Source organism: Panthera tigris, chromosome C1 (assembly GCF_018350195.1).
Source record: "Panthera tigris isolate Pti1 chromosome C1, P.tigris_Pti1_mat1.1, whole genome shotgun sequence".
Taxonomy (NCBI): Eukaryota; Metazoa; Chordata; class Mammalia; order Carnivora; family Felidae; genus Panthera; species Panthera tigris.
This window is the reverse complement of record NC_056667.1, coordinates 72,842,659-72,859,769: the sequence shown is the minus strand read 5'-3', so window position 1 is coordinate 72,859,769 and position 17,111 is coordinate 72,842,659. Positions and strand designations below refer to the sequence as shown.

Genomic DNA, 17,111 nt, shown 5'->3' with positions numbered 1-17,111 from the left:
ATTTGAACTAAACAGCAAGCTTCAAGTAATCCAAGAAAACACCAAAAAGGAAATTAGAAAAGCATTTTGAACCTAATAAAACTTAAATATACTGAAATTTCTAAGATGTAGCTAAAGCAATGCTTATAGGGAAACTTACCATATTAAAAAAGAAGGAAGGTTCAGGGGTGCCTGGGTGGTTAAGCATCCAACTCTTGATTTTAGCTCAGGTCATGATCTGACAGTTCATGGGATTGAGTCCCATACTGGGCTGTGCATTGCCAGTGCAGAGCCTGGTTGAGATTCTCTCTCTCCCTCTCTCTCTCTGCCCCCCCCCCCATCACTTGTGCTCTCTCTCTCTCTCTCTCAAAATAAATAAACAAACAAACCTAAAAAAAATTTTTTAAAGGAAGGTCTAATATCAATGAACAAGCTCTGTCCTAAGAAACTAGAAAGAGTAAATAAAAGCAGAAATCAACAAAACAGAGAAGAGAAAATACAAAAAAAAAAAATCAATAAAAACTGACAAATCTGTAGCCAAACTAATATGACAAAAGAAGAAAAGACAAAATTATCAATATCTGGAATAATAAGCCACTATAGAATATAAAGGAATATTACATATAAACAACTCTATGCCAAGACAACTTAAAAGAAATGGCCAAATTCCTTGGTAAACAAAAATTAACAAAGCTCACTCAAGTACAGATAACTGAATAACCTTTTATCTACTAAGGAAGTCAAATTTGTAGACTAAAAACCTTCCCACAAAACAAAGAAACATCTTCCCAAAGATAAAGCAATGGGCCCAGATTGCTTCACTAGGAAATTCTACCAAACAGTCAAGAAAAATACCAACTCAGCACAAACTTAAAGAAAACTGAAGAGAGAAAACACTTCCCAACTCATTCTGTGAAGCCAACGTTACTGTGATACCCAAAAAGAGACAGATATTACAAGACACTACAGAGCTGGAAGGGCAGTGCAATGAAGGGCTAGGTGGCAGGATCTCACAGGCTAACTAGTACCTTCTCTGCCTTGCTTGTATGACCTTTAGCAAAATCTGAAATGGCAGGCGGTAAGGCTGGGAAGGCTCCCAAGGCCAAGACAAAGGCAGTTTCCCACTCGTGGAAAGCCAGCTTGCAGTTCCCAGTGGGCCATATTCATGGACACCTGTAATCCAGGACCACCAGTCTTGTACGAGTGGGCATGACTGCCTTGGTGCACAGCACAGCCATCTTACTGTACCTCACCGCAGAGGTTCCTGAATTGACAGGAAATACATCAAAAGAATTGAAGGTAAAGTGTATTACACCTCCTCACTTGCAACTTGCTGTTTGTGGAGACTAAGAATTGGACGCTCTTATCAAGGCTGTAATTACTAGTGGTGGTGTCATTCCACACATCCACAAATCTCTGGGAAGAAATGACAACAGAAGACTGTTTAAAGGATGCATGGATTCCTTATTATCTCAAGACTCTAAATACTCTTTTTTTTTTTTTAATGTTTATTTATTTTTGAGATGGAGAGAGACAGAGTATGAATGGGGGAGGGTCAGAGAGAGGGAGACACAGAATCTGAAACAGGCTTCAGGCTCTGAGCTGTCAGCACTGAGCCCGACGCGGGGCTCGAACTCACGGACCGCGAGATCGTGACCTGAGCCGAAGTCGGCCGCTTAACCGACTGAGCCACCCAGGCGCCCCTCTAAATACTCTTAACAGCTGTCTGGTGTTGGTGATTCCAGGGGACTGTATCTCTGTGAAAAACACAATTCTGCCTTGTAATTCCATTTGGTCAAGCTGGAAGTTTAATTAGCTTTCCAACCAACCAAATCTCTGCATTCAAGTCTTAACCATGTTTAAGTGTAACTGCGGCTTCAAAAAAAGCTATTGAGGGGCACCTGTGTGGCTCAGTTGGTTGAGTGTCCGACTTCGGCTCAGCTCATGATCTCACTGTTCATGAGTTTGAGCCCCGCATTGGGCTCTGTGCTGACAGCTTGGAGCCTGGAGCCTGGAGCCTGCTTCGGATTCTGTGTCTCCCTCTCTCTTTGTTCCTCCCCTGCTTGTGCTCTGTCTCTCTCTCTCTCTCTCCCTCCCTCAAAAATAAATAACGATTAAAAAAAAATGTTTTTTAAGCTATTGATTCTGACTGAGGTAGTGCATTTTTGACTTGACTGTTTTTAAACAACTGTTTGGATTTTAATTGTGAGGCAGAAGTTACAGTAACAAACATTTGGTTCTATACAGGCATTATTTCCACTCCAGTGGATAAGCTCAATAAAGATTATATGCCCCATCCCCCCCCACCAAAACACTATAGAACAAATCCCAGACAAACACAGAGGCAAAAATTAACATTTAGTTAAGTGAGTACAATACATAAAAGGATAATCATCCTACCCATGTGGGAATTCAAAGTTGGTTTAACATTTGGAAGTCAATGTAATTCATCATATTAACAAACTAAACAGAAAAACCATATGATCATCTTAATACATGAAGGGAGGGGCGCCTGGATGGCTCAGTCAGTTAAGCATCCAACTTCAGCTCACATCATGATCTCAGGGCCTGTGAGTTCAAGCCCTGCATCCGGCTCTGTACTGACAGATCAAAGTGTGTAGCCTGCTTCATATTCTATGTCTCCCTCTTTCTCTGCTCTTCCCCAACTCTTGCTCTGTCTCTCAAAAATAAACGGTAAAACAACAACAACAACAACAACAACAACAAAACACATGGAGGGAAAGCATTTGACAAAATCCAACATCCATTTGTGATCAAAACAAATCAGCACAGAAGGTATAGAAGAGAATTTCCTCAGTGATAAAGGGAGACCTTTGAAAAGTCTATAGCTAACATCATTATTGAAATACTGGGTGTTTTTACCCTAAGATTAGTAGTAAGGCAAGAGTGTCCATTCTCACCACTTTTATGAAACACTGTCCTGGAGGCTCTAGCCAGTGCGGTAAGGTAAGAAAACGAAATAGTGGCACATAAAGAGCAAAAAGTAAAACTGCCTTTTGCTGCAGAAAGCACAGTTGCTCTGCAGAAATTCCTAAGGAATCTACAAAAGACCTAGGAGAATTAATGAGTTTAGCAAGGTTACAGGATACAACAATCAGTAACACATGACGATTTATTTCTATACACTAATAACAATCATATTAAATTTTTCAAAACTACCATGTAAAATACCATAAAAATATGAATAAATTTTCAAAAAGATACATAAGACATAGTAAGACATTATAAAACATTGCTAAGGAAAATCAAATAAGACCTAAATAGAGAGATACCATGGTTCATGGTTGAAAGACTATTATTAAGATGTCAATTCTCTCTCGAATTTATATATAGATATATAATCAAAATCTTAGCGGGCATCTTGGTATAAATATTAGTTATAACACAATCATAAAACTTACATGGAAATGCAAAGGCTCTAGAATAGCTAAAACAATTTTTTAAAAGATCAGAATTGGAGAACTTATAGTAATTTATCTCAAGAATTATTATCAAGTTACAGTAATCAAGACATTGTGGTATTGGTGTAAAGACAGACATCGAGATTAAAGAAACAGAACAGTTAATCCAAAAATACAACCACACATACATGATCAATTTATTTTTTACAAAGTTGGCAAGGCAGTTCAATGGAAAAGCTGGTCACTTTTTCAACAAATGATACAGGAACAATTGGATAGCCATAAGTTTAAAAACATACTTCATAATACGTGGAATTCTCACTTCACACTACATAGAAAAACAAAATCAAAATGGAACATAGACCTAAACATAGGAACTAAAATTATAAAACTTCTATAAAAAATATAATCCTAGTAACTTTGGGTTTGGATTATTTCTTAAATATATCATAAGCAAGAACTACAAAAGCAAAAATCAATACATTCAACTTCACTGAAATCAAAAGACACAAAAATTAAAAGGAAAGCCACAGAGGAGGAGGTAATATTTGCAAATTATATAACCAACAAAAGCTCTGCATCTGGTATGTAGAGAAAACAACCAATCTCATTTTTTTTTTTTTTGAACGGACAAGATTTGGACACTTCCCCAAAGGAGATACAGATAGAAGATAAGAATGTGAAGAGATATTCAAAATTCCTACTCATCAGGGAAAAGAAAATTAAAAGCACAAGGAGATAACACATGACTTATATAAATGGCTAAAATTAAAGAATGACCATACCAAGTCTTCACAAGAATGTGGAGAAAATGGTTCTCCTGAACAGCTGGTGGGAATGTAAAATTGGACAACTACCCTGGAAAACAGTTCGAGAGTTTCTTAAAAAGTCAAACTTACATTTGACCACAGAACCCAGCCACTCCATACCTACGTACTTAACCAAGAAAAATAAAAATGTATACCCAAAGTCTTGTAACCAAATGTTCACCTTTATTTTTAATAGTGCCAAACAGAAAACATCAATATGTTCATCAAATAAATTACTAAACAATTGGGGGTATATCCATACAATGGATTGCTACTCAGTAAAAAGGAAAAGACCTATTGACAAATACACCATGAATGAATTGCAAATATTGTGCTAAGTTAAAGAAGCCAAACCCCACTCCCCCCCAAAAGAATACATACTGTACTATACAGTAACAAAGAACAAAGCTGCTAGTTACATAAAGTTCACCATTCGGTCAACTGTTCATTCCCAAACTAGATTATAACACGTTATATTTAATATTTTAATTGTATAAATCAATGATACATGAGTGCAAAAACTAAGAGTGCTGTTGCTTCCATGAAAATCAAATGGGATACTGTGGGAAGGCCAAGTAAAAATTGCTCTTGAATCCGATATTGACAAGACAATTGCAAAAGACTTGAGAAAAAAATCTGGAGATCTAGCTTGCTTTGCAAAGGATTAAGTTTTTTTTTTTTTTTGGTTACTTATTAAAGAAGCCCAAAGTGGAAAATACAGACTAAGTATTATAGTAAGTGTGCTTTATAAAACAAAAATAATGTGGAACTCCCACAAGCAGATTTATAGTCAAAGAAAAAAATTTATTTTGTAGTTTTGATATGTGCATGAATGAATGCACTTATTACAGATTTTGAATTAAAATATTTAAGGTACAATTCCTGCATGCATCAAACAACAAAATATGGGTTTAATCCCATTGAATAATTTAGTGTCTTTTTTGAGTTTACCTTTTTCTATTGCAAAAACTAATACACTCCTGAAAAAAATGGATTCACAAAACCAGAAAGATGAAGAAAATAACATATAAGTTCCTCATTCAAATATAACCCTTGTAAATATCCAGGAACATTTCTTCACTATTTTTTTTTTCCTATGGTTTTATTAAACAGTAATCATAACATATAACCACTTTTGTATCGGCCTCTTCCCACGTTTAGAAACATGTTATTTTTCCCTTATCACTGAAAAAAAATGGCCATTTCTAAGACTCGCGTTTGGCACAGGCTTTTCAAATCACAGAAGCCACACATGTACATACTAACGTATACCTGTACTAAGGTACAGAGAGAGCCATTCATTTCTCTTCTTGAATTGAAAATCAGATAGTAAAGACAGTATGAATTAAGAAAGGCTAAAAACTGGATTCCTAAAAGTGTCATCCTAGGCGATAGATAACTGCTACTTTAAGAAACAAGGTCTGGGGGCGCCTGGGTGGCTCAGTCGGTTAAGCGGCCGACTTCGGCTCAGGTCATGATCTCACAATCTGTGAGTTCGAGCCCCGTGTTGGGCTCTATGCTGACAGCTCAGAGCCTGGAGCCTGTTTCAGGTTCTGTGTCTCCCTCTCTCTGACCCTCCCCCGTTCATGCTCTGTCTCTCTCTATCTCAAAAATAAATAAACATTAAAAAAAAAAAAATTAAAAAAAAAAAAAAAGAAACAAGGTCTGACCTATTATTTCTCCCCTTTATTCTCATTTATTACCTCAGCTTATTTAAATCTATAAAAGCAGCTTCTCTGAAAGCCTGAGACAACCAGAAAATCACTGCTAACTCAAATAACAACCTGTGGCATTAGCGAAGCACTTCCCACTTCAAAGAACATTAAAAAACAATGACCTCTGTGGAGTTTCCAAAAGGAGTTTCCAAAACACCCTCCTTTATGTGTAAAGACAATATATAAATTCTGACATCTCAGGACTGGTGTCTTAACTGCCACTTTCCTATGTTTGCATTCTAGGGAACCAATAAAAAAAAACATATGATAAAGATGACAGGAATAGTTAATGGTGTCAACTAGAAAGCTAAGAGCAAGTACAGCTGTAATGTCCAAAAATGTGGGTACCGCCCAGAATTGCTGCTTATTTAATGGCCTTTATGTTCTTATTTTCTAGTTCCATATAACAAAAGTTACACACATTTCAAAATTATGGGACTGAATAATGCTATTATTCAATACTATAAAACTTTTCTCCTGCCAGGTGTTTTAGCCTATTGATTGGCAAATATTTGTTCTAAGCTCAACTTTCAATGGTTCCACATAAATTTCAAAACTTAACTGCTCTGAGGCTTAAAATACTAGCGTATTCTCCAGTTATTTCCCAAATTTTCTAAAATAAACATTACTTCTGGAACCCACAGAAAATTTATTCTCACAGAATATATTATGGCACAAATATAGTCACTCAGCTGAAAGATACAAAATACTATATATTTCTATACATGCGTTTTGTGGCTACATACACACTTTTGTTGATAAATACTAACGCTGATATAGAGAATCAGAGATGATGCCTTTAGTAAAGTCCTATTTTAGAAGCATTTTCATGTATATAAAAACATAAACATCCACTTTTTGAATGGGAAAGACATCTTTTTAGTTCCAAATGACCATACTCACAGCAGGGCACAGACTAACCATGCAGGATACAAGGCAGGACTGTAACAACAAAATACTTATTTTCACTTCTGACTACATAAGAATGTAATAAACAACAAATCTCCATCAGCGGTTTAAGACAGAAAAAAAGTAAATCCAGTAGTTGTTTTGCTTTACTACAATAAATTTGAATAAATTTTTTTATTGATTGCTAAATCAGTTAAAGTAAAAGGCACTTTAAACAGGTTTACCTGGTCTCATAACAGGATTCAAGCTAAAAGCCTTAATTTAGAGTCACATATAAAGTAACACTAAAGACTAGTCCTTACAATGCTCATCTTAAAAGTTTGACAGCTCTCAAAGTTACAAAATTTCTTACATTATACCCAGAAATCTAGGTTATTACCCCTTCCCATCAGCCCTACTCCATACAAAATAGTGTTAAATTACCAGGAAGATCCTCCCTAGTATGACATCTTTGCCTTGCAGTATATTTTGAGTTAGAAGGCACAATGAACAGAACTGTTTTCTGTATGGAGACATTTGTTATATCCATCTCCTTACACAAATATGCGGCTTTCCACAGGCAAAATTTCATCTTGAAAGGTGAAAAGAAAGGAGAATAGACAAGAACATGGCTCCTCTTCACTTGCATTTCTTTTTTTGAAGTTTTATTTATTTATTTTGAGAGACAAAGAGAGCAAGCAGGGAAGGGGCAGAGAGAGGAGAGAGAGAATCCCAAGCAAGCTCCACGGTGTCAGTGTGGAGCCCCATCTGGGGCTAGAATTCACCGACAGCGAGATCATGACCTGAGCTTTCAAACCCAAGAGTGGGATGCTTAACCGACTGAGCCCATCCAGGCCCCCACTTTCATTTTAGATGGCCACCATGAAAAGAGCTGGGTTTTAGTAAGGATGCACTCATTTTTTTCATGTGGTGTAAAGCTTAAAAAAAAGTTGGTTAAGTGTCAGACTCTGGATTTTGACTCTGGTCATGATCTCACGGTTCATGAGTTGGAGCCCCAGTCAGCCTGCACTGAAAGTGCAGACAGAGCCTACTTGGGATTCTCTCTCTCTCCCCCTCGCTCTCTGCCCCTCCTCCTCCTCCTCCTGCTACCAGGCTCTTGCATGCACGCTCTCACTCCCTCAAAATAAATAAACTTAAAAAAAAAAAAAAGTCCGGAAAGGTAATTCCTATGAATCATATACTTTTTACACAGTATTTCATTGAACATATTCCCTAACATACATACAGTATTATGTATAATAAATACAGTATTATAAAATACAGCCAAGTATAATCTATTTAATGATGACTATGGAAACACATCATCTCCAATGAATGACACATTTATCATCTTGGTTCTTTAGAAGAACTAAGTGATACACAAGCTCTCTTCACAAGAAAATCTGTTTTGAAGGAAAAAGGTTTATATGTTTAGACATGTTTTGTGGGCAATGCAAGAGAGCACTTTTTCTCTATTTAACACAGCTAATGCCTATCTCTCCAAAAATATTAAAAGGAGGCACGCATAAAAAGAAAATGGGCTTTTCATTTTTATTTTAAAAATAATAACTGCTGTAAAAAGAGCAACTGCAACTCAAAATAGATTAAAGACTTAAATGTAAGACTTGAAACTATAAGACTTAAAAGAACACATAGGGAAAAAGCTTCATGACATTGGTCTTGGCAATGATTTCTTAGCTACAACATCAAAAGCACAGGCAACAAAAACAAAAATAGACAATTCAGACTACATCAAACTAAAAAGCTTCTGCACAGCAAAGGAAACAACATTAAAAAGTAACATATGGAATGGGAGAAAATATTTGCAAGCCATATATCTGAAGGAACTCCTATTAACTCAGTAGCAAAAATACAAAAGCCCAATTAAAAGATGGACAAAGGACTAAATAAACACTCCTCCAAAGACATACAAAGGACCAAGAGGTACAGGAAAAGATGCAATCACTCACCATCAGAGAAATGCAAATGAAGTATCACAACAAACAACAACAAAGAAGTATCACCTCATACTTGTTAGGATGAACATAACGAAAGAATGAAAGGAAGAAAGAAAAAAAGAGAAAATAGTAAGTATTGATTAGAGTGTGGAGAAACGGCAATCCTTGTTCACTACTGGTGGGAATGTAGAATGGTATAACCACAATGGAAAATAGTATGTAGGCTGCTTAGAAAATTAAACAGAGAAGTACCCAGATGATCCAGCAATCCTACTTCTGGGTATTTATCCGAAAGAATTGAAATCAGGCTCTTTGTGCTCACATGTTCACTACAGCATGATTCATAACAGCCATGAAGTAGAACAACCTAAATGTCCACCCGTGAATGAATGAATAAAGAAAACTTGGTGTATACATACAATGGAATAACATTTAGTCTTGAAAAACAAATGAAATCCTGTCGTACACAACAGTATTGATGACTTCGGGGGATGTTATGCTAAATGAAATGAACCAGCCAGAGAGGGCAAATACTGTATGATTCCACTTATTCCAAGTATCTAAAGTAGTCAAACTGACAGAAACAGAAAGTAGAATGGTGGCTGCCAGGGGCTGAGAGATGGCAAAATGGGCTGTTGTTGTTCAGTGCGTATACAGTTTCAGTTACGTAAGATAAAAAAAGTTCTAGCGATCAGGCGTACAACAATTATGCTTAATAGTTAATAATGTACTGTACCCCCCAAAATTTGTTATGAGGGTTAAAAAAAAAAAGGCTCATGATTATTTTTGCCAATTTACTTTTTCCATTGAAAATTTAAAAACTATTTACAATTGTACACAACAGGTATTTTATTAAAATTATAGATTACCTTGAGAGGAAAAAAAGCAATATATTCAAGTGGTTCAAATATTAAGAAGTATTTTTAAATACTTTTTGTGCAACAAAAAGTCTCAAGAGGTCCTGTTCCATCTGCCCAATTTTCATTCTTCACAATATGTAACCATATTACTGAAGGTATTAGTTACACCTTCAGAGATCGTTTTATGTAAATATGAGCAAAAACTAATAAATACCTTTTTGACTCAAATATTAAGATAACATATACTTTACCTTGCCTTTATTTCTTTTAAAATTTTTCCATATCAAAACATAAAGAACTTCCTTGTTCCTTTTTTTTTTCTTTTTAAAGTGGCACAGCACTCCACTACGTACATGTACCATAATTTATTCAATCAGTCCTACTGATGGGCATTTAGCTGGTTTCTATTCTTTAGTCATAATAAAAATATTTTGGTATAATCTGGTACATACATCAAGTTATGGATTTTTTCAGATCCTTAAGAACAATAGTAAGAATGCTAAAGGCTTTAGGTATAGAAACTCTTTTTTCTTTTAAATATTTATTTTTGGGCGAGCGCAACTGGGGGAGAGGCAGAGAGAGGGAGACACAAGATCTGAAGCTGGCTCTGTGCTGACAGGCTGACAGCAGTGAGCCCAAGGTGGGGCTCGAACTCATGAATTGCAAGATCGTGACCTGAACCAAAGTTGGACGCTCAACCAACTGAGCCACCCCAGTGCCCCGAAACCCTCTTTTCAACAGGTTTGGCTGACACAACCCTTCAATAAATTTTTTTCTCTTATCTATAAAATGGAGGATTGGGGCTGGATTATATCTCTATGGTCTCCATAATTTTTACTGGACTTTCCATAACATCTATCACATATAATATTTTTAGCTTTCGTTTTATAAACGTCAATTAATTTTATTGAACTTATGTTTTCCTTTGATATTGAATTTAACATTTTTTCATGACAGTAACCTTAAAAGTCAATGTTAAAATATACAAGAGTAGTTTAATTACTTACACGTGTAATAAGTTTCCAAGATGGCACCCCCAAACCCAAAATAAAATGCATGTACTGTTAATTATATTATGTGCTTAAAATAATTATTTCAGTGGTAGTGATTGATATACACATCTGTACTTTCAATGCATTTCACTATTTTCCTTAGTAATAAAAGACTCATTTTGAGGTAATTGCTGGGTGTTAACAGCACAGCATACTGTCACAAAGCAGATCAAAGCCACCCAAATCATACAAATGATCCTGACCTAACCAAACATAATTTGATAACTTTTTTTTCTTTTTAAGTAGGCTCCACACCCAGCAGGGAGCCCAATGCAGGACTTAAACTCACAGCCCAGAGATCAAGACCTGAGCTGAGATCAAGAGTCAGACCCTTAACCAACTGAGCCACCCAGGCGCAGTAAAGTGTATGTCTATTTATAACTAAAACACCACTGGTTAAAATAAAGTATATTGATCACTAATTCTACAAAGCTATTCATTGTCATCCTTCTCTTGTAAAAGCAACCAGAATCAAATTGTACTACATGAACTGAACACTGACCAAGAAACAAGCTCCCAATAAAATGTTAAATGAGAAAAGAGGCCACAAAAATATATAGACAGCAGAATCTCACTTTTAATAAAAATTATACACATACAAACACAATATGTTGTGAGTAGTACAAGCTGGTACAATCACTCTGAGGGCAATTTGGCAATATAAAGATGTGTACCCTGTGCCAAGCAATTTTGTTTCTAGGCACCTACTAGAAAAGTATTTGCTCATGTGTACAAAGAAACGAATAATTATGTCGACAGCTGAACTGCTTAAAATTGCCAAAAAAAAAAAAAAAAAAAAAAAAAAAAAGATTATTGGGTGAAAATGCAAGCTGTATACAGAATGACACATACAGTATGTTAAACATCTCTGCAAATAAAAAATATTTTTTCTCTGGTTATATACATGTGAGTAAAACTGTTTACCAGAAAAATAGTAGATAAATACACATCCAATATATAATCGCTTCTAAAAGAGAGACGGGTATCAGAATTAGAGATGGTCATCAAAGGGAGTGTTAGCTTTATTTGAAATTTATATATTTAAGAAATAATTTCTGTAATTTAAAAAATGTTGCAGTGGCTAAATGTCTGGAAGTAAGTATGCCAACATGTTAATATTTCATAATTCTGATAGAATAGGAGTGATTTATTTATGCTTTTCTGTATTCTCTTAATTTCTAAAATGTGTTTTTAAAAGAAAAAAAATTTTTTTGAGAGCAAGAGAGAGAGCTCATGTGCGTGAGAGAGTGAGAGCAGGAGAGAGAAGCAGATGGAAAGGAAGAGAGACAATCTTAAGCAGATTCCACGTCCAGCTTGGAGTCCAACATGGGGCTCAATCCCATGACCATTAGATCATGACCTAAGCCGAAATCACGAGTTGGAAGCTTAACCAATGAGCCGCCCAGGTGCCCCCAAAGAAAAATATTCAGTACAACTTATGTACGGATTTATTAAGCCAGAGAATTTTATTTTACAATTACAAACATGCAGGACAATAGAAGGACTAGAAAACATTTTAACTTGTGCTTTTCAACAGCAAGATATGTTGAACAATTACAATAGTTATCCAACTTGCAAATCACCTTAGCAACCTTCAATAGCTGTCTCATATCACAGGGAGACATTTTTCACTTTTGAAGCAAAAGCAAACTATCACCAAGATAGTCACTATTCAAAGTATTATTTAATTAGTAAACATTCAGGTACCTCTTTTCCCAGAAGATGAGCACATTCAAATGACAAAAAAGCAAAAGTTGGGAGCAGATAAAGAAAATGTCAGTATCCGTGAATGTGATAAATTAGATAATCAAAGAAATAAATGAATTTTTATTATTAATTTCATTAGAAGAGGGAAAAAAAAACACTTCAATTACCAAAATATATAATATGTCATTTAACAAATACTGTTGGGAAATGATGTGACATATACAAGTGAATTTTCCAGATAAATGGAACTCACCCTTTTAAAATCAAAACCTTTCAATTTAACCATTCTGATGAAAATCCCTCAAGAATTACATACCCCCCCTGTGGTTTAAAACACACATACTGCACATAACCAAGGTTTTCCTTGAAAACTACAGGTCAGTATTCACTCATTCACTCATTCATTTAGCAAATTAGATCTGTCTTCAGAGAGCATGCAATCTAGATATTCTAGTCTTGATATTAGTCTGATTAATTTTACAGTTAATTCATCAATTTAATTAAAAATAAAATCTACAAAAATGGAAATTCTTAAGCACTTTTTCACTTCATTTCAGTATTCTCTTCCACTCTTTCCCTAAACAAATCTTCTAGCCAAACTGTTATGCCCCCATAACCTAGTCCATGCTTTCATATCTTTGAGCCTTTGCTCAATATTCATTCCACTTGGAATATACTCCCTCCAACTGCTGTCAAAAACCTACTCATCCTTCAAAGCCTATCTCAAATTCCAACTATGCCATGAATGGTATTTCTTATTTTCCCAATTAAATCAATGGTGCCAAAAACAAGATATTCACTTTCCTCAACAACTTGTATTACTTCCTAAACAACAGTACAGAATTTTAAATCCTTCTGGGAGAAAAGATTTACAGAACAAACATTAACTCATTTCAAACTAATTAGTCATGGATCACACTCAAGATCCTCACTTGTAAAATATATAATGTCAAACTTACAAACTTATTGTGAAACTTGTAATATATATATATGTATGTATGTGTATATATATATGTATATACACACACACACACACACACACATATATGAAGTATCCATATCAATGAGGATTATATAGTAGATGCATAAAAAATGATCAATATAATCCACACTACAAGTGGAAAACCAAGTAGAGAAAATGCTTGCCAAATTATCATGACAATATCCTCCTTTAACAGGCATGTACGAACATCAGAAAATCTGGGCCATGGAACTCAACCATGTGATATCTCTAAGAGAAAAAAGTAACTTGCAACAAGAGCTCCCTTATTTATCTGAGTACATGAACACTCTGAATCCTAAAGGAGATAAGTTTTTCAAGAAAAAAAAATATTTAAAAAAATGTTTAGAAGTAATGCTTATAATATGAACAGGTCAATGCCACTATTAAAAATTATTCATGGGTATATTAGTTTCCTATTGCTGCTGTAATAAATTACCACAAACTTTGTGGCTCAGGAACGGAAACATGAGAAGTCCTAAAATCAAGGTTTTATCAAGGCTGCTTTCCTTCTAGAGGCTCTAGGGTAAAGTCCACTCCATAGAAGCTTCTTCTAAGCTTCTAAGGGCTCTCTCTATTCATATCTTGGCTCATGGCCTCTACCCCTACCTTCCAAGCTAGCATCATAGCTTCTTTAAGTATCTCATTATGACCCCTGATTCTATCTTCTCACCTCTTTTTCTGACTCTGACACTCCTGTCTCCTTCTTGTAAGGACCCTGGGAATTACACTGAGATTACCTAGATAATCCAGGATGATCTCCCCATCTCAAAATGCTTAATCATGCCTGAAAGTCTCTTTTGTCATGTAAAGTAACATATTCACAAGGTTCTGGGGGACTATTATTCAACCTACCACAATAGGTATTTTTATCTCTTTAATTTTATAAAGATTACTGACACTAATTCTTTGATCCAATTTTAAATAATCTTTTAAAAGGAAAAGCTTACTATAAATTCTCGGTAAAACTGATAAAATTTGTAACGTATTTGAAAGTTCAAGATTCTTGTAAAAGATTTTGATTTCTTGGAGCCTCACTCTACTAGCCTGATAGACTATAACTGCATTTTTGAAAATATAGTTCATTAAGTGGTCACTTACTAACACATTTACAACTTGAGGACAATTTTAGTGAATTTAAAATCCCATAATGAAAAGAATAACAATTGCTTGAAGAATAAAATGATCAATCCATTATTAATTTATTTTCTTCCCTTTAGCATCCGGGAAAACCATACATAATAGTTACCTTGGAGTCCCTATGTCACAGAAAATGAAAGAAAAAACAACCAAAAAACAAAAAACACAAACCCTAACTGCTCTAGGATAATGATTTTCCAAGTGTACAATATATATTGGCTATTTCCTGTAATACTAACATTTCCAATCTCAAAGAGTTCACAATTTGTCATGGAATAATAACTTACTATGACCGTCTTCACTGGTATCTCATTGAGCCACTTACAAAAAATCCCATTTTTAACACTTGGAAACAAATTAAAAGGTAGGTAGTAGTCTACTCATTTTTTAGATTTAATCAAGATTAAGAACTACTTCCCCTGTAAAAGCAGCAAGAGAAAAACAGCTAGTTAGGAACAATGAAATCCCCATAAGGCTATCAGCTTATCTTTCACCAGAAACTTCACAGGTCAGAAGGAAGTGGCAAAATATATTCAAAATGCTGAAAGAAAAACATCAACCAAGAATATCTGACCCATCAAAGTTATCACTTGGAATCCAAGGAGAGACAGGTTTTCCAGACAAGCAAAAGCTAAAAAAGTTCATCAATATTAAATCAGCCTTACAACAAATGTTTTTATTTTTTAAATTTAAAATTTTTTTTTTTTATTTTAGAGAGAGAGAGAAAACATAAGCAGGGGAGGGCAGAGGGAGATGAAAAGAGAGAATCCTAAGTAGGCTCCATGCTCAGTGCTGAGCCTATCGTGGGGCTCGTTCCCCAGCTGGGATCATGACCTGAGTCAAAATCAAGAGTCTGATGCTCAACTGAATGGGCCACCCAAGGCACACCTTACAAGAAATGTTAAAGGGACTTCTTTAAATGGGGGGGAGGAGAGGGAGACCATAAATAACAATAAGAAAATTATGAAAAAAAATATCTCACTGACAAAGGTAAGCATATAGTAAAGACCAAGGACCTATATAGCTAGTATGAAGGTTTAAAGACAAAAGTAGTAAAAATATCTAGATCTACAATAATTAGTCAAGGATACAGAAAATAAAAAGATATAAAATAGGACATCACAAACAAACTGTAGGGGGAGGGGAATAAAAATGTAATGCTTTGAAAATGCACTTGAACTTAAAAGACTACTAACTTAAAATAGACTGCTATATACATAAGATGTTATATATGAACCTCTTGGTAACCATAAATCAAACACCTATAATAGATACACAAAAAATAAAGGAAAAACCATATAAACATAACACCAAATCTCAATGGAAGAGAAGAAACAAGAGGAGAAAAAAGAAACAAAACTAAAAAAACAATCAGAAAACTGACAAAATGGCAACGAGTATATAAGAGCACTTCATATTCATACTGCAGAGTCTTAGTAATGTAGTTTACCATAGGAGTCAGCCATTTAACTCTAGCAGAAAATTCATATTCCTCTCTAGGAAAGATTCTTCATTACTGATTATCTCTGAACAGCCAAAGGAGTTCTTGTAGTTGATTCATTCTAGTTTGCCAAATATATGCCAATAATCCCCTTGAGGAATATTTATGAATAAAATGATAACAATGTCTGAGATATGCTACAGAGGGAGGCATAAATGAAATAAGATTGTATGTGAGTTCATATTACTGTATCTTGGTGATAAGTATACAGGGACTTATTTTACTATTCTAGTTATGTCTCTTGAAAATGATTCACAAATATATATAATCTCAGCTTTCATAACTGATTAAAACTTTTAAACAATGGCATTTATCATTATTATTTTTCAATCTAGAGGCTCATCATAATTAGAAGATTGGGTTTACAACACACTAAATGGATTAGGAAAACCAAAGACTGGGAATGAGTTAGATGAAAGGGAGAAAATTATTTTTATAAAGGGCAGTAATCACAGATGGTCAAATGGAACCAGCTGTTCATCCATACAATCTGTGGGAGTTAATCTGGAGCCTATTCAAAACTTTTAATTACACTGGTCTTCCAATATATACATTTCATAGCTTTTTAGGCCAAGAATATCTGTTGTTGGGACTACCTTCATTATCAAAATAACTGGGGGAGGGAGGAAACAGCAATAAAAAGAAAAGGAAAATGCATTTTTAAAATCTTTTTGTTCATGTTTATTTATTTTTGAGACCGTGCACACAAGTGGGTGAGATGCACAGTGGGGGACAGAGGATCCAAAGCATGATCCGTGCTGACAGCAGAGAGCCTAATGCATGCAGGGCTCAAATTAAGGAACTGTGAGATCATGACCTAAACCGAAGTCGGATGCTCAACCAACTAAGTCACACAGGCGCCCCATAGAAAATGCATTTTTATTCAAACTGAGAACTCAGAATAAATAGTAAGCAAGACCATAAATAATGAGAATTCTGACTACTTTGGGAATTAACCCCTGATAGTAAAGAGCTATCCTAACCAATCTAGAATCATCTACAATATTTGCTCTGAGATAAAGCAAATAATTTCCTATAAACATCTATAAGTGAATCAAAATAATAAAATAAAGTCTCAAA

General features: G+C 35.0%; 1 protein-coding gene and 1 pseudogene across 7 annotated transcripts in view; one reads left to right on the top strand and one right to left on the bottom strand.

Annotated features, from left to right (window-relative positions):
* Positions 1–17,111, bottom strand: part of HS2ST1 (heparan sulfate 2-O-sulfotransferase 1) — a 168,275-nt gene that overhangs the window by 49,195 nt on the left and 101,969 nt on the right. Inside the window, exon 1 of one of the 7 annotated variants that reach the window (XM_042997759.1) lies at positions 1,153–1,212. The exons of the other annotated variants lie outside the window; for them this stretch is intronic. The gene's annotated coding sequence lies outside the window, so the exon portion shown is untranslated. Of the gene's footprint in view, positions 1–1,152; positions 1,213–17,111 lie in introns of those variants that run through there. 7 annotated transcript variants of the gene reach the window in all.
* Positions 988–1,329, top strand: LOC102962223 (annotated as a pseudogene).